The 22,255-nt window shown below is 41.1% G+C and overlaps 1 protein-coding gene across 8 annotated transcripts in view; it reads left to right on the top strand.

Annotated features, from left to right (window-relative positions):
• Sncaip (synuclein alpha interacting protein) overlaps window positions 1–22,255 on the top strand; it is a 159,014-nt gene that overhangs the window by 490 nt on the left and 136,269 nt on the right. For 2 of the 8 annotated variants that reach the window (XM_008840236.2, XM_029566988.1), the window contains exon 1: window positions 1–120. The exons of 3 other annotated variants lie outside the window; for them this stretch is intronic. The gene's annotated coding sequence lies outside the window, so the exon portion shown is untranslated. 3 more of the 8 variants (XM_029566987.1, XM_029566986.1, XM_008840235.2) reach the window with 3 other exon arrangements.

Raw genomic sequence — 22,255 nt, 5'->3', positions numbered from 1 at the left:
CCTCCCGGCCGCATTGTGACGTAGCGGGGCCGCAGCAACGCCTCACCGCCCGCCCCATCTCCCGCCGCTCCCGCCGTCTGTCGGTCCATCCCGCCAGCCGTCCTTCCTTCTGCGCCCCGGGTGAGTCCAGGTTCCCCGGCGGGCGCCGCGGGAAGGCGAGGGGCGCGGGCGGCGGCGGCCGGGCTGTGCAACTTTGCAGCGGGCAACACCCTCCCTCGGGTCCCCCAGCCCCCGGCCCCCTTTGTGCCTGGAGTCCCGGCTGCCCCCGGCTGCAACCCCGCTGCCGAAAGGGCTTAGCTGGAGATCAGGGTAGTAACCAGGCGGCTGCACCGGGGACTGGCAGCTCCAGCCCCTGTCCTCAGCCTCGCTCTGCACTGGATTGTTCTTTTCATTGGCCCTCTGCGCGGGTATTATGCTGGCTGCTACCTCGGATGGTCCTGGAGGCTGGATGGGCAGTGCGGGGGCTCCTCGGAGCGCCTAGGGAGGGGCGAAGTCATAGCAATAACCACACTAGTGGCCCTAAAGGAGACGCCCGGCTCTGTTGCTCCCCGAGGGAAGCCCCCAGCCCATCAGCCCCGCGGTGCCCAGGCTGCCCCGTCCAGCCTCTGCTCTGCCACCTCCCGGCGCTGTCCGGCGTCCCGGGGCTGGTCTATTTCAGCCAGAAGGTTTCTTTCCGGACCTCTGTGCGGATGACTTTCGTCTGCAGGTGGTAAGTGGTGGGGAACCCAATGTTGGCTATTGTCAAAGGCCACGTTTTGTTTATTTCATTTTTACGAAAAGAAAAGGGGGGAAAATTATGAGCCATTTCTGGCAGCCATACAGTTTCCACAGGAAATACTAGCATTCTTTGAGGAACACGCTACTGCTTGCAGCAAAGAAAGTCTTTAGGAAACAAAAAGGCAAAAGCATTGTTGCTCATTTTCAATGGACCGCTAGGAGGGTGGAAACGTGTTGTTTTTTTCCTGTGGGAACATTGCTTTCCTTGGGAAAGTTAATTAAGGAAGCATTGCTGTCAGTGCCCATTTTTTCACTTGCTGGAGGTGGGGCCCCCTTTCTCCCGGCTGTTACTGACAAGTGTCCATCAAACAGCCGGGAGGAAAAAGGAGCCCCTGCAGGCCAGTCTCGCCACACACCACGTGCCATGGAGCCCTGCCAGGGTGCAGTTTTCAAAATGAAATAAGGGCTGTCTGGGGAGGTTTATGAGGATTACATGTGTGCAGAATATGTCAGTTCTCTGAGGTGTCACTCTAAACCTGTAATGGTCAAGCATCATTTTCAGTGCTGAATCGGCAAGAAGGCAAAACCTATTTCTCATTATGCAGCAGACGTCTCGGTTGGGAACAGATTAAAATCTGCGTTTCGTTTGTACATATTGAACATTTTAAAGGCTAAGAGAGCAAGATGTGGGAAGTCAGTATGCTAATGCGTACACACCTGGGAGGGACTGTCTACTGGCTGATTTTGATGTGTCTTGATATTAAATTACTTTCTGTGTAGCAGGGTGCCGGGGGACACCTTTAAACTGTCCTTACAACTATTAGAAAAATGTATGATTTTTTTTAGGATTGATCACAGAAATCTCTGTGAGGGAGTATTAGATGAGGATTACCCATAATCAAATACACACAAGTTTCCAGTTCTAGAATCAGAAAGAAAATGATGCTTCTCTTAAAGGCCATTGAACATCTCTGTTAACAATACAATGTAAAGGGAGGATTTTTAAAAGAAGGGTTATACTTTTGAATACATATGGGAAACTTCATTGTTCTGCAAGCATTTCATGAAAAGACAATGCTGAATCCATTAATGTGATGTTTACTGTGTGTCCATGTCTGAGAGGAAGTGACTAAAACAAGTGGATTTCTGGCTGCCATGTCACAGCTTTGCTGAGTCCAGGCAGCTGTTCCAGTGCAGGTGTACAGTGGACATGGAGAACAGAAGCCAAGAAACTTAGCCTCTGCTGTTGTCTTGGGAGGACTTGTAGCAGTACTTTAATACTCCTAGGAGGAGGGAAACCTCGCACAAACACCTAATGTAAACAAATGACCTTTGATATTATCAGAGAAAGCCTGGAGCCATGTTTCTTGCCAGATTTAAGGCATTTCTTGTGAAAAGAGGAAATCTCCCAAGAAGCAGGTTCATCATTATAAGAAACACAAGGGACTTTCTCTTTGAATGCAAAAATCTAATTGAAGAGCGGCAAGAGAATTAGTGATGCGTAGCTTTTGGCACTCTTTCAGGTTCAGATGCAAACCCCATAGGAAAAATGTGTATCTTCAGAGAAAAATCTGTGGTGAAAATCAAACGGTCATTTCTGTGGATTGTGTATCCTTAGGTACTTGCTGACTTTTGTTCCTTTGATTTGCCAAGTCACTTACAGAGCAAAATCTCCTAAAAATGAATCCATAGTTTGGTTTTGGTTACTTAGCTATATATTATACATTATTTTGCAATTTGAAAGCTGGACTTTATATTTTATGGTTTGCCACTTAGCTCTTTTATTAAGCTTTTAAAATTAATGATCAAAGCCAAGAATACCTATAATTTCAACATCCAAGAGGCAGAGGCAGGGGGATCACCCCAAGGTCAAGCATACCCTGGGATACATAGTGACTTCCAGGCCATCCAAAGCTTCCCAAATCAGAGCCTTTCTCAAAATAAAAATACCAGTTAAAAATTAAAATTGATGATCAAAGTGATGATTGTAGATTGATGGTTGAGGCGCGCAAAAGTACTAGTTGGTTCTTACTGTATATTCATTTTGTGTATATGTGGAATGTAAAAAAGTAAAATGCAAAGGCTGGAAAGATAGTTCAGTGGTTAAGAGCACCTGCCGCTCTTCCAGAGGACCCAAGTTCCATTCTGGACACCTACATAGGACAGCGCAGAACTGTGTATACCTCTAGTTCCACAGCATCTGATGACATTCTCTGGTCTCTGAGGACACCTGCACATGTGACACATTCTCATACAGACACATACATATAAATAAAACTTTTTAAAACTTCTAAAATATATGTATATATGATACATAATCTCTTCACAAGGAACATAAAATGAAAGTATAAAATGGTTCAAAATTTAAATCATGATACAGAACGTGGAAGAAGACATGTTATCATTAAGTGACCAAGAAACGAAATAATCACTGAAAAAGAATTTGGAGAAGAAAGCAAAAATGTTGCTTAGATGTCTTAACAGTTACCCATTGACTGCTTATAGTGTGTCACACCAAAATTTAGTTGCTTAAAATAACTAGTAAATCTCATGATTCTGTGGGTTGGCAATTTTGTCTGTGCTTCAGTAAGTAGTTCTGCTTTTCCTAGTTGAGATCCCCTAGGCATCTCGTCAGTCAGTTGTCCTGATGGTCTTGGATCTTGGATGGCCTTGACCACGTGTCTGGCAGTTATTGGGCCACTGAAAAAAGTACACAGGTGACTGGGATATGAACCATTCTTCTCTAGCAAGCTGTCTTTGGTTTCTTCACACAGCAGCCAAATCACATTCAGAGAGTAATGAAAGAACAACTTTCAGGGCAGAAACGGCTGCTAAGCGATTCTCTTACTGTCTACACCAAGTTATAAGGTCACCTTAGAGTCAAAGGACTTAGAAAGACTCCATCTGAGATGAGAGAGAACTACAAAAAAATTATAGCTTTTTTAAAATGTTATATCTTTGAGTACACTTGTTTCCAGAAAAGGCATTCTGCTAATGCCAGTGGAATATAAAAAGTAGAGTTTGCTCACTTATGGGGAGCCTAGCAGTTGTGTTAAGCATTGCCCATTGTGTCATTGTCTCGTAATCTCTGTAAAGCAAAGGTATAAGAGGAATGGCATAATGATAGTAAAAATTTATCCTTGTCCTTCTAACAGTGGCATTGAGATGGAGACAGTGGTCCGATGGCAGAGTCAGCAGAATGTGGCTGGAAGGACGGGAAGCTTTGACAAAGGGATACACATGGAAAATGGGAAGCAAGGGATCCATTGGGAGGTCCAAGATTGGGGACTAGGTGACTGATTATAGGGTTAGTGAAAACAGAAAGTCAAAATCATTCTGCAGCTTTAAATAGTTTAAGTGACCCAAAGAATGATTGTGGTCTTCTGAGAAGAGGAGGAGAAAAATTCAGGTTGATTAAAAGAGATAAATTGAAGGCAAAAGTACTTTACAAGCTACAGAGTATGTTGGGTGTTAGCTATTGCTTAGTGTTTATGTTTCAGTGAACTATTGTGAATAGATAAGTGTCTTTAGTTGTAAAGCAACAGAAAACTAAATATGACATCAAGGTTTCCTTAAGATGTTAAAAGGAAGTCAGAAGAACAGGCTAGAAGCAACTGTTCTAGGACTCTGGAGAGAAGAACAGATGTTCTTCTGAGGCACAACTGGAGTTTGGCCTTGAAGCACTGTCCCCTAGACCCAGCATACAGGCAAGAGCACCCCTTTGGCCTTGCTGAGTGACAGGTGTACTCTTGATCCAGAAGCATTTCTTGACAGTCTCTCCAAGAGGGTGTGGATTGGGAGTTAGTAAATGTGTCCTCAAAGAACACTGCCACCAGAAGTGTGGCTAGACACAGGGTGGCACAATCAGCAGATGCTCACTGCAGAATACGTGAAGCTTTATTTCCCTAGCCATCAGGAAGTAAGGCAGGAAGCAACAACTGAGGCATATTTACATTGAGCACCTGCAGGTGGATTCATAGTAATTAAACCCATGCAAGTAGTCAGATTCTCTCATGGAAAGCAAAGACAGCCTTGCACAATGTCTCATATTCAGATTTCGATTTCTCCATAAATGTTAGCAGACATTTTACTAGAAAGGATTGGAATTCTAAACACATTCTGCTCTGTCCTCCTGAGGACTTGTTTAAGTTGCAGCTTCACCAGCCTCTTTTATAGATAACCAGACAGAAATTTGGGCAGTGTCCTTACCAACAAGTGCAGCTGTTAGGCCAGACAGAACATCTGGCCTCAGTGACTTCACACAATTAGTCTGAATAGCAATACAGCTGGTCTTTATGGAAGAGCCTTGGATGGACCATCTTAAACCTGAGCATACACTTTTATAGTTTTTTTTATTGCACAAGCCTAAGAACCCTGAAGATACTCAATAAATGTTAATTGAATGAGTGAATGTGCCATTATCTGGTGCAGTAACATTTTCTAAAACAGTCTGCTCTGGCTTTTCATTATTCAGGGTAGAGTTGACTATAAAATCCCTAAGTGACTTTTGTACACAAATGTTTTAAGACATTCTTATCACAGTAATGTCATTTGTTTCTAACCAACCACTCATTTAAAAATAACTTTTTCCTTTTTGCAATAAATTATTAGGAGTCATTCTTATTTGTAAGTAAGAGAAACATAGTCTACACTTACTCAAGTAGGAAGGGATAAACACTGATTAATGGACAAGTTCATGAAGGATCCAATTTTTGTTTCCTTTCTCTTACATGTTAACAGAGTGATGGTTGCTAACCTGAAGTCTAACCTGCTCAGTGAAGAGGTGAATCCAGAATCGGCTCTGATTAAAACACTTTGATCACATGTATGTCTCATCTATGTGCTGTAGCCAAATATCTGGACCATACCAGTTGGTTTGACTTTGATTATGGGCCCAGACTTGGGGCCCTGTGGAAGGGAGGGTGTTATAAGAGGAATTGGGACCAAGGAATTAATGGTTTAGAGCTACAGGAGACACATTAGAGGGCAGTCAGTCAGAAAGCTCTTCTAAACTATATGATGTGAAAGCAGGGAAAGATGGTTTTTTAAAAAGAAAATACTGGGAAAAGAGCTGATGCTACAGAAGTGCACATGGATGATATCTATTCCATCTGTCTTTTCTGAAAGATGTATCTGCTTGCTACATCCTCAAGTCATAGGCCCTGGAATCTATATTTGACCTTCCTTTCCTCTTCTACCTACTCAGTTACAGAGGCCTCCTGCCCTGCATCTGGCGCCTGAATCTTTTCCCATTTATTTTCTGGTTAAGAACATTCATGTGTCACTCTCCACAAGTCACCCTACAATGACGCTTCCAGTCTCACCTTCTGCCATCTTCACCACTTGCCACAGGTTCTCTTTCTAGCAGAATAGATGCAATCAAATCATGTAACTCCCTGCTAAGACACATTCACAACCTTGCCATAGTTCTGGGGAGAAAACCAGGCTGCTGACCACGAGCCCCAAGGTCTGTGATGTAGGATCTGCCTTCTTCTGGGGGTGTGATAGAAGAGAAGGAAATACATGCTAAACAAAGGCTTTTCCTAGCTGCCTATGGTGCCCTCCTGGCTGCCCTGTGTAACCTTACAGTACCCATCGACTTTCTATTCTCTCATGTTTTTACACAAGCTATTGTCTCAGTGGCATATTCTTATACTTTTCTTGGCCCATTGAACATCTGTTGCCTTTCCAGACTCAATCCCAGAATTTTTCTCTCGAGGAGCCTTTGCTGAATGTCCACTGCATCACACTTTGCACTGTGGTGCAGCCTTCAGTATACATCAGTCCTCCCTCTAGACAGACAGCTGAAAAACAGGACTGTGCTTTCCAGTCTATGCATGCATCCGTGATTATTTTAGTGCTCACGTTGTGTATGCCCCAGATCTTTCAATTTTAGATTTTTCAGGATATCTTCTCTTAGGTTTATTCAGTTTCTTTTAATTTGATTCTCACATCTGTGGCTCAAAATATTGAACATAAAGTCAGGTTCTCTTTGAAGTTGTTGTTCAAATACTTTTAAAAAAAGTTTTTCCCCAATGTTTTATGATTGAATTTTAATTAGTCACTAATAACTCCTCTAAGAAAGTAGTGAAAATACTAAGTCACTAATAACTCCACTAAGAAAGCTGAAAATAGTAGTGGCCCAAAGTAAATCCGTAGGTTAAAATCTATGGCTAAGCAATCAGAAGACTCATTCCTCCCTCACAAAGGATGATAGCTACTGGTTACATTTGTGAGGTGCCAGGCCTGTGCACTTGATGCCTATTTATTAGATGCCTTATACTGACTTTGTAACTTAATTCTCATAGTAGACCTATGGAAGAGATCATTTGTTTCATATATGAGGAAACAAACATGGAAAGAATCGAAGTGACCTGTTTCCCTGGACATATCTTCCTGGAGATGGCCAAGTTGCTGCACAACTCATCTAGGTAGCTGGCCAGTAGAAACAAACTTGGACTTGGATCTCCCATTTCATCTAGAATAATGCTTTTCATGTTGTTTTAAGACTGACTACCTACCTCTTAAGAGTAAAACTTGGGGCTGAAGAAATAATGGTTAAAAGTGCTTACTGCTCTTGCAGAGGACAACAGTTCAGCACCCAGTACCCATGTTGGGCAGCTCACAACCACCTGTAACTTGAGCCCCAAAGGATCTGACACAGTCTACTGGCCTCCACAGCACCTGCACTCATATGTGCACATACTTCTGCAAAGACACATGCACATATACATGAATTAAAAATAAAATAAATCTTTTAAAAAGAGTAAAACATTCCAGTGCCCCCTTGGACATTGGCCATAAAATATGTCAGAAGGCTGATGGGAATGATGTGAAAAAGGGATGATTCCAGCACTACTAGTGAGATTGCAATGAATCTCCACCTTAGACATTCCAGTTATATTCCTGTGATCCTGTTGCTTCCAGATATAATACTGCTGTGTTTTCTGGAGCAGGCACAGAAAAGCTTGGTTTTGAGAATCAGTAGATAGATTCAGAAAAGGAACCAAACACTTCGGAAGCTACAGAAATCAACAGCTCTTAATCTGCTTTTCAATCCAAGTTTCTCGTAAGAGTAATGGATTCTTTCCTTGGAGAGAAAAAAAGGCATGCACGTATACATATATAGCACTTGATGTTTGATTTTAGGGGCTCCAAGCATCCATTAAATCCCATTTTTGGATTTTCTAAGACTCTGCAGACCCTATATAAAAACCACACTTAAAAACTCTGACCCAGGGCTGGAAAGATGGCTCAGCAGTTAAGAGCAGTGACTGCTTTTGCAGAGGATCCGGGTTCATTTCCCAGCACCCACATGGCAGCTAACAACTGTCTGTAATACCAGTTCCAGGGGATCTGACGTCCTCATCTGACCTCTACAGGCATTGCATAACATGGGTGCACTTATACACCTGCAGGAAATACACTCATACACAGAAAATAAAAATATTAAATAAAATATTCCAAAAAGCCCAAATCCCAGAAGACGGACAATAGCCATTGTTGAGTGTTTACCAAGTATCACATTTAACAATTTATTTAGTATTTAGCACTTTCTAGTGCCTTCTGAACAGTGTTTTAGAGCTAGCTAACTCTCTAAGACCTGTGCCACAAGGTTATAAGCATTGGTGCTTGCGATGAAGAGAAGGAACTCAGCATCTCCAGCTGGCCAGTGGTAAAATGGAACTAAATAGCAGAATCAGACCTGTGTTTCTGCTACTTCATGCTGCCTCCCTGTTCATACATCCCACCACCGAGCTGAGTCTCAGCATGTAAAGCCTCCCCCAACCCCAGCTTTCATCTTCTGTGTGGAATGTCTGTTAAGTGGCTGCTTCTACTCCACAAGCCTCTTAGAACAATTCCAGTGCAGGTTTGCAGGTTTGGCCATCACTCAAGGACTGAAGAGGTCTTAGCTCACTCCTCTCCAGTTGTCACTTCCACACATTGAGTAGGTGGCAACATCAGTGATAACACTACTAGCCTCATCTCGGTGTAAGTTTCTGTTACATCACCAGTTGTTATTGACACACTGAAAACTCTACCTCGGTAGAGGTAGATGTTCAGCATCAAAAACAACCACAGATTCTCTTCTGCATATATTACTTGAGGCCTGTTGTATATTGGGCTTTGTCTTCCAAGCTGTGCTCACAGATCGTGGCACTTATATCCAGTTTATATATCTTGTCAACAAGGGCTCAAATATTTAAATAAAGTATGATAACATTTAATGAACATGGAAGCGTTAAGAATTTTATTTTTCAATGTATATTTTTATTGAATTTTTGTGCATTTCATATATCTTAATCATATTTAGACCTCCTTCCCCATCCACATGCCCCATAACCCTCCCCTACTGGAATTCATGCATTTTGTCATAGTATTAAGGCCTATCAAGTCAAGCTTTTGTACCCAGATGTCCCTGGATGCAAGTTCATCCACTGGAGTCTAGTCAGTCTGTCTAGAGTCACTCCTTTAAAGAAGATCAACTCTCCCTCACCCAGCAGTAAACAGCTGCCAATAGTTCCTCAACTAAGGTTGGGGCCTGCTGCAAGTTCATATGAGCAAGTTCCCAGCAGCATGGAAGACTCGGTTTTCTTATATTCACGCACCAGCCCTGGCTCTTACAATCTTTCCACCACCACCCCCTTCCGCAATGGCCTGAGCCATAGGTGGGTGAGGTTTAATATGGGAGGCCTGTCCAGGACACACACGCTGCAGTCTTTATTCTCTATACCTTGGCCAGTTGTGGCCTTCTGTATACATGGCACTCTGTTGCATGAGGAAGTTTGGTTGGTGAAAGTTGAGGAATGCTTAGTCAAGTTTATTTATTCTCAGTTTCACAACTCTAGCCACAAACCATTGTCTTCTTCTCCAGCCCTGGGTTCCCCCAGGATGTTTAGGGTACTTCAGGTTTCCAGGGACTTAGCTTACAGAATTGGAGTCGGGGGACATGCAGCAGGCAGACCAATTGATCTCAGTCTCCTGTTTGGAGATGACAAGGTAAGAGTGACTGAATGGCTTAACCATAAATGGAGTGAAGACGGGAACAAGGGGTTGCCTGTTCCCAGTTGGGAATTGCTCCCTGTAAACCGCAAGCTGCTTCTCATTTACTCGGGATGCTATTGGCATGGTCACCCCACTTTGGGATCTCTTTGCTGCATGTGAATCTAGCCGACAAACTATGGAGAAAGCAGAGACATTGCCAGGCCCTCTGTCTCTTCCTCTTTCCATGGTTCCTTCTCCCTGCTGCCTGCTTGTCCCTGAGACAGCCTCCCCAGGGTTTCCCTAGAATTTCTCCCCATGGATACAGATGGAAAGGTAAAATTCCATGAATGCAAGCCAAATAGGTGATTTCACATTTTTGAGTAGGCATATCCTAAGTAAAAGAAAACAAGTGATGTTGGCTTTAATAAATATATTTTACTTAATTTTCTATACGTAAAACCTTACCATTCCTATGTGCACTCAGTATAAAAACCATTAGCCAGATACCTTATGACATTTTGTTGTTGTTGTTGTTATTTCACACTAGGTCATTGAAATTTGATGTGCATTTTATTCTTAACTCAGATTAGCCACATTTCCAATGCTCACCGGCCACTGGTAGTTAGTGGCCCCAAAGTGAAAACAGGCTTGGACTCTGAGTTCCCAGGCAGATACTGAAACCATTCCCTCTCAATCAGTAGCACTTAGCTCAGTCCTCTGCTGTTGCTCGGCATCTGTGGCTATACATGCTCTCCAACCTAGACTGGAGGGTAAGGCATGCCTCTATGTCATCATCCTTATTCCTCTATAGTGTACAATGAGCACTCAGCATGGGCAAATGTATTAATGTATGAAGGAAGATTGTTTGTAACCTGAAGACTTTGGTGTGTGGATGCGTGCTCTTCCAGCCTCAGCATACTGCATTCAGAGGCTTTTGTTTCCATCTCCCAGCTCTGTTCAGAGACACAGAACCAACATTGGGTCAGACTGAATGACTGGAGGCCTCAAGAGTCACAAACCCTTGGTTAGCCCTGGAACTGCATTGAGCCTACACATCATTTTGCTTAACTTCTGATTTCACCTCTTTAATACCAAATACTAGGGAACTTAGAAGCATTCTAGTATGTTAAAACATAATACTCTTAACATGTTAAGAAGACAAACAAGAGGAAAGACCAAACACAAAAAGTCATCCATCGGGCAAGCCTCCTACTGAGATTGCCAAAAGGCCAACTGTTGTACAGAGCATTAAACACACGAGGAAAGAGTAGGATGCTGCAGGGAGCTGTTAGAGTCATCATGATGAGCTTTTTGTTTCCAGGCATTTTACAGTTAGCTTTCCTCCTCCTGAGAGAATGGGAGATTTATGTCCTGAGTGCATTCCCCTTTGCATATATAGTATTTACATTTTTTTTAAGGGCTTCTAAACAGTTAAGGTGTCTGTTTTGGTTTGCTTACTTTACCCATAATAATAAATATCACTTCAATTAATTCAGTTTGACCTTCACTCGCTAGTTTCAACATGGAGAGCTCATGGACCTGCTTCGAGTTTTGCTCCTGTGTTTTCACACAGGAAAGTAAATCTGATGTCATGTGCTGTGTATCAGGAAGACACATAAACTCAGAAAACATTTTTGAACAATTTCTCAAAAAGAAAGTTATGTGGAACAATTAGGTGGTAAGATAGTATGCCAATATTTTTTACAAAGTAAATTCCTAAAAGCTAGAAGAGTCATCACATACATCGTATGGTGAATAAATAAACATCGGCCATATTTGATTTACCTGATAACCATGTCTTGAGTAAGACAATGACAGTTCAAGAGAGACAAAACTTTTATCCATTGGCTCTAATTCAGGAAATGTTGCTTTCATCTGAGTCTCAAAAAAGAATTTGTGTCTCTCTGCAACTCAAATAGACTTCTTCAAACACAATGGCTCTGGGGTGCTGTGCTTGTGTAATTGAAAACCTATAAAAAGACCGAGAGCTACTTTTGAATTGGCTCAGTGAATTTGGACTGGATTTGTCAAAGTGGTGAAAGGTTTAAAGGAATTTCCATAAATGAGGTCTCCAAGCTGTGTGTTAACCATAGAATTCTAATGAACGCCAAGGCCCATGGACTTGGAGAACAGCGCCTCTGAAACAGAGCAATCGTACAAAATGGAAATAAATGATTAATTTTCATTCCCTGCGTTCTGCTGATATAAGCGCACTTAGCTGCTGATAATCATAATTTAGCAGCCCCGTTGTGTACTAAAAATACAATTTCAAAGTCTAATCTTTAATTGAATTGAGGACTCACAGATTAACATGGTTACAAATCTTGGTTACTGGATGGAGTACAGTGTTTACTCCCGTTGCTAGGAAACAGAGCAGCGCTCTTCGAAGGTTCCAGATTGATTCGGTGAGGAGGAATTCAGCTTCTCCCAGTCAGGGACTTCATTGCTGCTTCCGTAGCATCTGTAACTGTGTTTCCTGCTCAGCCTATGTTTTCAAAGCTGTCCTTCACAGTGGATGCACAGGTATGCGCACCTAAGCACACAAATGATATTTAAAAGAATGTTTTTCCTAGAGCCCCTGCCCGAAATAAGCATCATGAAGTTTGAGGTGTTTTAGTGAGATGAATTTTCCCATTTGTTGGGCTTATCAAGAAAACAGCTTTTTGAAATCTAGTTACACAAGGATAGTTGATGACTTTGCATGCTGACTATAGTGGGAAACTGTCAAATTAGTAAGGAAATTTGATCCAGGTTGACAGTTTTCCAAAATTGTTAAAACGTGCATGAAAGAAAACAACTCTGCTTTTCTTTTCTTTCTTTTCTCCTCCTTTGGTAAACCTCACTGCATGATGCATTGTACAATAGTTTTGTTTTTAATGCAAAGCTGATGTTGACACAACATGAAAGGAAGAAGCTATGACAGCTTACTTGCTTTGTCCTCGAGAAAGACAAGAGGTTGCTATGTGCTATTTCAGTCAGGATCAGGCGTGAAAAAGTGCCCTCCCCAAACTTAAAAGCAGAGCTAAGAAAAATCCCACAGGGGCAAATTCCTATTCGATCTATTTGAAGTAAGTTTTTGTATAAAGGAACTGATATTTCAAAGCAGAAGCCCTTCCTAGGAGACAGAAATTAGAGGACTACTTGTTGGTCTCAAGAAACAAAGTTGAGATGACTTGGACTTATTACAAGATTCTATCCTATATCCAATCTCAGAATAGGCTGGATAGAATTAGGGAAGGAGCTGCTGGGAGCTGCTAAGAGCCAGGATCATGATCACATGTCAGCATATGTCCCCATGCCCTCTCTTGGACATTTATTAAAACACGCTTTTATCCACCCTTGGGATAATTACTGACTTGTTCCTGTAGAGAATCAGTTGTTAATTTTGGTAAGAATTGTTTTCTCAGTCTGTGTAAGTATCAAACTCAGTGTCTGGTGGGTACTGTATGACCAGTATATGTTGGCTGGAAAAGTGAATCTTTCAACATGTCTTGAATAGTAAATGTGTTCACAAGCTAAGACCCAAGGCTTACTCCAATGCAATTAATTCAAGTAGGGGCTTTTATTCCAAAAATCACTTACTTATCCTCAGTGCATCTGAGAAAGGGCCCTATCAAATAAGTAGGCAAAGTGCCATGTAGTGGAAGGGGTCACTGCTCAGTCACCAGTTGGAAAGGTGATTGAACTGTAAGAGGCTTAAAATCAACTTTCCCAGAACTTTTGATGCTTGGAAAGAATTTGGAGCTTTGACAATAATGAGATGGAAAAATAAGATACTAAAAATTGCCATGCACATCACAAGCTTCTTTAGAGCATTAACTCCAGTCAGCTGCAATATCGCCCAAAGCCATCAGAAGACTGAACACTACTGGATAATAAGGGTAGACGGAAAGGGAGGTACCACGCTGATTGTAAGCACAGCATTGGCACTCTGAGCAAGGGCTGGCTTATCTGCATCTAATGTGTTTGATTTGAGATGGTTTGTTAAACTTTTCAGTATTTTGATATAGTTTCTTTTTCTTTTAAACTAACAGATATTTATTGATTTACCCAACTTATTCAAGGTGAGTTTTAGGGCTTGGATTTAAATAGGAGTAGTAGATATCAGATCCATTCTAACTTTCCCCACCTCTGTGTGCTGAAACCTGCTAAGCTTATGGGATGCATTGACAACTTCCTCTGGCCTCTGGCTTCTATTTGGATTTTTGCCAGTGGGAAACATCAGCAGGAGTTTAGCAAACAAGTGTAGAGAGAGCCATTTATTTTTTTGAGCCATTTATTTGAGCCATAATTTCTTAGACTTCTCCTTCTAAGCCACGGTCCACATACTGTTGGTCACAGCTGCTGCTGGAAGCCCTCTCTCTAAGGCTGCTCTCTGGGTTGTGGCCACTGTGCCCTCCTTCAGACACTTCTACCTGGGAACTGCTCCCTGGATCTTATGAGCTCAGGGCCCCATACTGTCTCTTGGACATTTTTGTTAAACTGTCTTCAAATTGCATTTGTATATATGACCTGTTTCCTGTTGGGAACTTGACTAGCAGAAGTGATTACCTGTCTCAGAAATCATTGTAAGAATGACACGATTCAGGTAGAGTTTAGCACAATGATTGCCTCTCAGTGTGCATTCAACAAAGCTGAATCTTCTGCAGTTTAATGATGGGAATGCATACCGAGAAATGCATTGTTAGGTGATTTCATCCTTCCGTGGACATTGTAGAAGGTACTCACATAAACTAAAATGGCTAGGTGGGTGATATAATCTCACAGAATGTCATATTCATAGCTCATTACTGATTAAAATGTGGGGCACTATAGCTGCATTATTGTTATGCCTACATTATCATCATTAACTATTTGGGTCACACACTCAAATGGGGGCTACTGAGGATTGAACTCACAACATACTGCTAGGCAGGTGCTCTACCACTCAGCTACATCCCATCTTAAAAAAAAAATAATGTATTGGATTTGCAATATTTCTATTGTATTTGTTAAATCTCTTAAAGTTAAAAGGACAACAGTTACTATCTTGCAAATGTTAAAAATGAGAAACAGAGAGATCAAGGGTCAAGATTACACAATGCTCCAATGACATAACTAAGAGATGGAGACAAGATTCTCAGCTTATCTGGGAAAGGAAGCTATAATCTCAAAATTTTTAGTAAATTCAAAACAAAGCCTACTTGAAATAATTGGGTATGTCTGAAGTAATATACCCCAGTTGTGACCACTAAGTAATCATGGAATTAAATCATGAATAGCTGAGCGTTTTCAGGTTAATTAGTATAAGGACTAGGAGTAAAAGCATTTCACATTTCTACCCTCTCGGTAGTTTCAAAACAGATGATCTTAGGACTCCTGGAGATAGATCTGTTAATTTATGATGAAAGCTGAATAGAAGACCAGCATCCTTACACCCCTGTACTGCGTTTTTGGATTCTGTCTTAGAAGTCTCCTTTTGAGCTACATAAAATGCTTACTTTGTGACTTTTAGCATCATCTATACTCATTAAACTGTTTGTCAAGAATGAACACAAAAAATTTCCTGAAGAGATGGCCAGTTTGAAAAACAAAACACAGCATAATCCTTTACAGTTGGTAATAAAATTGTCATAGTTTTTGAAATTTCATACCATAAGATGTGTCTTTCAGGGTCTTGAAAAAATTGTCCATGTATCCTCTAACAAAGTAGAAGGAAAAAGAAGGAAATTTCAGAAGTGCTTCTTTTGTTACATTTAAGTAGAGTCAAGGGAGAAACAGCAATTATAAGTCTTTTTATATCAGTTCAAATAAGGATTTATAGATTTTTTTTCTGAGCAAGAAGCTAATTATCCTGTGCCAGATGACCTGATGTTTCTATAAGGAATTACTGTTGTTTGAACATTTAGATCCTATATTTCTTTTTGTTGTTATATTTTCCTCATTAGTATTTTAGTATTGTCTTTAGGACCAGTCCCAGGTAGGATTCCTTCTGTTTTTGTAAAGCACATGCTTTTGTATATTGAAAACTAAAGAAATATTAGCTTTCTCAAATATTTATTTGCTGTCTATGAATTATTGTTATTTATTAGTTCTGGTAATCAGACTCAGGGTCCTGCGTGTGCTAGACAAGCACTGTATGAATTACATACCCAGCTTTATTCTGTCTTAAGGAGATGTTGGGACTCAGGGCCAGAACTCCTTGAGCCTTATGAACCCCTGTATTGAGGCTTTGACCCTCTATTTTGATTTTGCCTTTTATTTATTTTTTAAATGAAATGCAGTCATATTTTCAATAATGTAATATATTCATAGTAATTATTATAAATAATTATACTGTTTTCACATCAGTGATGCTGATATAAAGTCAGTGGTGTAAGAATGCAATACAGTTCTTAGTGCTTTCCAAACAGAAGTCATGGGTTTGCTAACATGGAATAACTGGAGCTATTTGTACAGTGAGATCTCAGTATTTTAGGCACTCATTCTATGAACACTGTTGGGTACCTTCCATTATGTGGATGCCATTTTTTCCTCCTAGGGATTTTCTGGCCAATGAAGAAGGCACACGTCTATCAATAGTAAAGACATGGACCCTACAATTCTGCATGGAGCAAACAATTCTGCTTACTGTAGAAGGAAGATGGTCAGTCAGATTATCAAAGGCTTCCCAGAAAACCAGACATGATTTAGAGTTCAGGGTCAAGTGAGTGTTCTCCAGGCAGGAAATTTAGGGGAGAAAAATAGAGTCTGACAGAATTTGGAAATCATATTTTGCTGTCATTTCATGATAAGATATATGGTGTGGAGTGACAGGAGATAAAGTTCAAAGCACGAATGGAGCCATATTTTGATCCCTTTCCCACGTGGAGGAAGGGAATTTCTGTGTTGTGTTCACTGAATGATATTAATATGTAATCCTGAACAGATTGTGCTGTCCACTCCCAAGGTTTAACCTATCGTTTCTGTTGGCAATTTCCACATTTTTATTTTTAATTCTGGGTAGGAGATCCCCTTTGTCTTCTGACCTCATGAATTTTATTTAATGTTTTTTAAAATGTTTTCTCAGCTCTCACAAAGTCTAGATCTTCAGAATAAATTCATCCCTTCTCTTTCCAAATCTTGGCTCAGTCCCAATTTCTTAGTCTAGCGAATGTTTCTCAAACCTTCTCCCATCTCCTAGCATCCAGAGACTCAGCAAATCTTGCCATTTTCACTTTCTAAGTTACTCTCAGCCTTTGCCTGTCTTCCATCCATATCTCTTGTTTTATTTAGGTTCTTCTCACTTCCCCTTTGATTACTGTGACAGCATCACAATTCTACTACTTTCTGATCTGTTCTTGCACCATTCCTAAAATTGATTTCTTCAAAGATTTTGGTAACAATTATTTATTAGGTCCTCACTAAGTTTGGAATAAAATCCATAAGCTTTAAGATGACATATAAATCCTTATGATTTGGGGCTGGTTTACCTGTTTCGTTTTGTGGAGCCTGTGGCCAAATCTTACCCTTCTCCACACTTATTAATGACTTGAGCCTGCATGAAATTTCCAGAGTCTGTCAGTCTCCTGAATACCTTCCTCTTCTTGTTCCCACCTTCCAACTCATTTCCTCTGATCTCTGCCTCCATCCACTTCATCTGTGTGGTGGTAGATTATTTACTTTTGTCTGTTTCCATTGCTCCACAGGCACCTCAGTGTCAGACATCATGTTTCAAATCCATCTGCCATATTTCTCCTGCTTAGTTTCATGTCTACCATATAGCTATGGCACAAAAATAGCATTACTCAGCAGTTATTATAGGTCAGATGGCATGCTGATTTGTGTGTACACATTAGCTCTTCTATGACAGTAAAGAAAAGTGACAGTATACTTTTTTTTTTTGGTCTTTTGGGGACAGGGTCTCCCTGTAGCCCCAGCTATGCAGACTTACTATGTACACTAGGCTGGCCTCAATCTTACAGAGATCCACCTGCCTCTGACTCCTGAGCACAGGGATTAAAGGCATGCCATGCACCACAATGTCCAGTCAAACAGTATATTTTAAAAGATAATATGGCAAAGGAAAAATTAAAGATTTGGCATGAGATTTGTGTTAGCAAGAACAATAAGGATGGTATGTTAACAAAATGAGTTAGGCTTTAAAGTAGGGTAAAGGTAGTAGAAATCAAATTTATTATAGAAAATTTATTATAGTGATTCCTAGTGATGATGGATGACAGATACATAGATGGATAAGATGAATAGAGAACCCAGCACATGTTTCCTAGAAGTCACTGAGGAACTTATTTTTGATATTTAATCTATAAATCTTAGTAATTTTCACGCAACATACTTATTAGAATTAGAACAACAACCAACTGGTGCAAGTTACAGACATGGATTATATGACAACTGCATGACAGGAAAAGGCAGATGTGTCATGAGATAGTGAAGTGACATGGCTTTTCAGTATAGATTGGTAAAATTATGAATATATATCATTTACTGAAGCCTGGTCAGCCCACCAAGAGTCTCACCCTTAAACAAGACTTGACTCTCCCTTTCCCAGCAGCCATCAGTTGTCAATAGTTCCTCAGGTAAGGCTGAGGTTTCTTACCCACCTCCCTATGTCCATGCCGGGATTTTATCTGGCTTGAGCTTGTGTGGGATTTGTGCATGCTGTCACCATTGCTGTGAGTTCATATGAGTAACTTTCCAGCTGTGCCACTAAATTTTCTCTTTCCTGCTCTCTGTTTAACCCGCCCTCACTCTCCTGACAGGGGTGGACAAACGGACATAACACATTTTTATCTTGGGTTTCGCATGTTTTATGTGATAGGGAGGGAGGACTTACAAAGAAACCACCCAGCGCTGTGTTCTGATCACTTTTGTGCCCTGCCCACAATCTCTGTTAGCTTTTGCCCATGCCCGGCAGACTCACCCCAGGTCAGTAAATGGCCCTTTTCTCATTTCCACACCTGCAGGACGCCTAACTTTCCAGCTGTGCCACTAAATTTTCTCTTTCCTGCTCTCTGTTTAACCCACCCTCACTCTCCTGACAGGGGTGGACAAACAGACATAACACATTTTTATCTTGGGTTTCGCATGGTTTATGTGATAGGGAGGGAGGACTTACAAAGAAACCACCCAGCGCCGTGTTCTGATCACTTTTGTGCCCTGCCCACAATCTCTGTTAGCTTTTGCCCATGCCCGGCAGACTCACCACAGGTCAGTAAATGGCCCTTTTCTCATTTCCACACCTGCCATTTGCTCGGGTGGCCACACACTTCCTTTGCCCTTTCCAATCTCCCTGCTGCCACTCACTCTGCTGGTGGGTAGGCTCCACGCTTCCTCCCAGGATAAGCAATCTGCACCCTCGTATTCTCTGCACAAGTGCCAGTTGTGGGTCTCTGTGTTAATCATCATCTGCTGCATAAGGAAGTTTCTCTGGTGAGAGTTGAGAGATGCATTAATCTTTGCTTATAATAATCATTCACTAGGAGTCAGTTTAATGCTATACCTATGTTAGCAAAATAATATAGTATTTGCTTCCCTGTGGTATGTGATCCATCTAGCCACAGGTTCCTAGGCTTGTCAGTGTCAGTTACGAACTCCATCTTAGGAAGCAGATCTTAAATCCAATTAGAAAGTGGTTGGTTACTCTCATAATAAATACCAATATTGCACAGATGGGCAAATTGCCAGGCCAGTTGCTGTTGTAGCTCATAGGAGTCATAGCTGGGTAAGACTGATGATTAACTTTCTTTTCTGGTAGTATGCATAGCACCTTCCAGCACTGTGAAAGATAGCAAGAAGAGATGAAGTTTTGAAGTCAGTACTAGTGTGATTTCTTGTTTGTTCTACAGCCATATATGTGTCTTCAGCAATAGGGTCTTACCATCCAGTTAGGCTGGGTAACAAAGAGCAGAAGCAATGACCAGTAGTGTTTGAAGGTCCATGGGACCCCTGGTAAACACCTTCTAAAGAGGGAGTCCATTCCAGAATCAGGTTTTTACTTTGCTATCCTATGGCATCTAGCAGGGGCAATGTTCCCCTCTTATAAGGTAACTCCATTTAATCTCTTTTAAAAGCTTCTATAGTAGAAGGTTTCCATATGGATTTTTCTAAAAGCCTTTAGTGTTTAATTAAATTACCCCTCCCCAAACACTGTCCTCTGCCCTACCCTCCCATTTCTCACCCCATTTAACCCTTCCTACTTTATTATTCTCCTCTCTCCCTTTGTATCAGTGCATTCTACATCCCCTCTTTAACAAAATTTAATAAAGCTTCCAGCAGAGTAATTGTTACCTTAATGATTTATCTGTCTGTTGTTAAGAAGAAGTGATGGTTGAGCATGTGGATCCTGGAACCAGAGTCCTGTATTAGTTTCTTCAAGTTGCTATGACAAAATATGAAAAATGGGATAACCTGTAAATAGCTGAAGCTTATTTTCATATTGCCAGAAGCTGGGAGGTTCAAGATCATCTAGGGAGGATCCACTTTCTAGTTTGTAGATTCCACATTCCCTGTAAATTCTCACATGATGAAAGGGTCCAAGGTAGATCTCTGCAACCTCTAAGGGAAATAATCATCCTGACCTCATTACCTCCCAGAGACCCTCACCTACTAAAATCATCTCATTGGTAGTTATACTTTAAGAGGACACCCTGCTCACACAATAGCATTTCCTCGTAAATAATGAACGATGAATTAATGATCAGTGCCTGTAATATTAACCTAGTGAGGCTCCTATTTTTTGAATAGTTTCTTTATTTTCTTAGACTGACAGACTCAACAGATTGAGAGTCTCCTCACAGCTCATGTTCATTCCCGGACTTTACCTTGTGTTGTTTTTCCATCATACCAAGTAGCAGATCCGAAGTTTCTTTGTTTATTTTATTTCTTTCCTAGCAGAATGTTAGTGGTAAGTGAAAGAATATTCTTTGTACAATGCTGTCTTTATGGAACCTTTGCAGAGTCTCTGGCCCACAGCAGAAATCCAGCAAGTATCTGTTGAATGAAAAGTATGTAGCTATGTATGTCTTAGTTTCGTTTCCTGTTTCTGGGATAAAGTACCCTGACCAAAGCAACTTAGGTGAGAAACGGTTTATTTGGATTCCCAGTTCAAGGTACAGTCCATCATGACGGGGAAGTCAAGGCAGCAGGACCTTGGAGCAGCTGTCTACATTTATCTTCAGTCAAAGAAAGAGGAGTGAAGAGTGCTGATGCTGCTCAGCTGCCTGTCTCCATTTATTCAACCTGGGGTCTCCTGTCCAGGAGTTGGTCCTGTCCACAATTCAGATGGGTCTTCCCACATCAATGAATGTAATCAAGATAATCCCCCAAAGCATGCCCACAGCCCCATCTTCCAAGTAATTATAGATTCTGTCAAGTTGACAGTGAACACTATCACGAGGTACGCTATTGTTTAGCAGAGCGTCCTAAAAATGTGGTTCTGCCATCTGAAAGCAATTTTGTGAATATTGTTTGCTGATTATTATTATAATGTAATGCTTGTTCACTGAAATCTCAAATGGAGAATACAAAGATGCATCCATTGAGAAATCATTCTCCAATTCCAAGACAAACATCCAACATTTTGGTGTGTTTTCTCACTTCATGGACTTTATATCATAACTGTGTATCATCCTGCTTTATATAATAACTGTGGGTGATCCTCAATGTATTATTTTGTGTACTACAGTTTTACTTGGTATTCAATAATCAGCCTGGTTTTATACTTTAACAAGGTTTTTTATAACAACTTTTATTTAAAAACAGTGGCGTGAGTGTATATGTATCCCCACCTTCCAAAACAACAGAAATAAAGAAACACAGAGAAGAAAATCCACATCTGTAATGAAACAAGTCATTGGCAACAACCCCAGAGCACAAACCTTATAGCACATGCCAAGTCTGTAATGTGTGGACACAGGTGAGGGAGAACGTATGAACCTACACTTATCTCATCCCTTTGGACCTTGAGCAAGATGCAGGTTTCCCTCAAAGTAAGTGCACTGCTATAAAGCTATCTCCAGTGCTTCCTGATTTATGTCCCCAGACCTATATCCGTGGCAAAACTGTGGGAGAAGTGAGGAGTACTCCATAAACATCTGAGTGTCTCCTTTTGAAGGCAGGCATATGAAACTGGACAGAAACCATCCTGATAGAGCTTTTTACTTTTCTTTCTCTTAATCTGAAGGCTGAGGGAAACTGCTAAAAATGAAGTGGGGAAAGGAGAAGAGTAGTGAGCAATTGCCTTTAAGAACAAGAACGGCAAGAAGTAGGGGTCAGAACAGCTAAGGCTTTCTGGAGGAGCAGCCAGATTGTTAGGGAAAGGCCTTGGTTATTTCAGCCTCAGCTCACTGAGACACGAAACAGTGCTTAGTGACCTGAAAGGGCGATTGCTTTCTCCCTAATCTATTTGGTAGAGAAATGGGGCCACTGCAGGGGAAAATAACCCATTAAGATTAGAAATAAGAATGAAATAGCTGAGCTTGGATAAACTTTGTGTAGTTTACAGAACCGTGTTAACGCTAAGATAGTAGTCATAAATCAAAGATCAGGCAGCACAGCACAGAAGGGCACGTGC

Source organism: Nannospalax galili, unplaced genomic scaffold (assembly GCF_000622305.1).
Source record: "Nannospalax galili isolate Female #2095 unplaced genomic scaffold, S.galili_v1.0 scaffold1259, whole genome shotgun sequence".
Classification (NCBI taxonomy): Eukaryota; Metazoa; Chordata; class Mammalia; order Rodentia; family Spalacidae; genus Nannospalax; species Nannospalax galili.
Note: the sequence above shows the minus strand (reverse complement) of the source record. Positions and strands in the feature narration are given on the sequence as shown.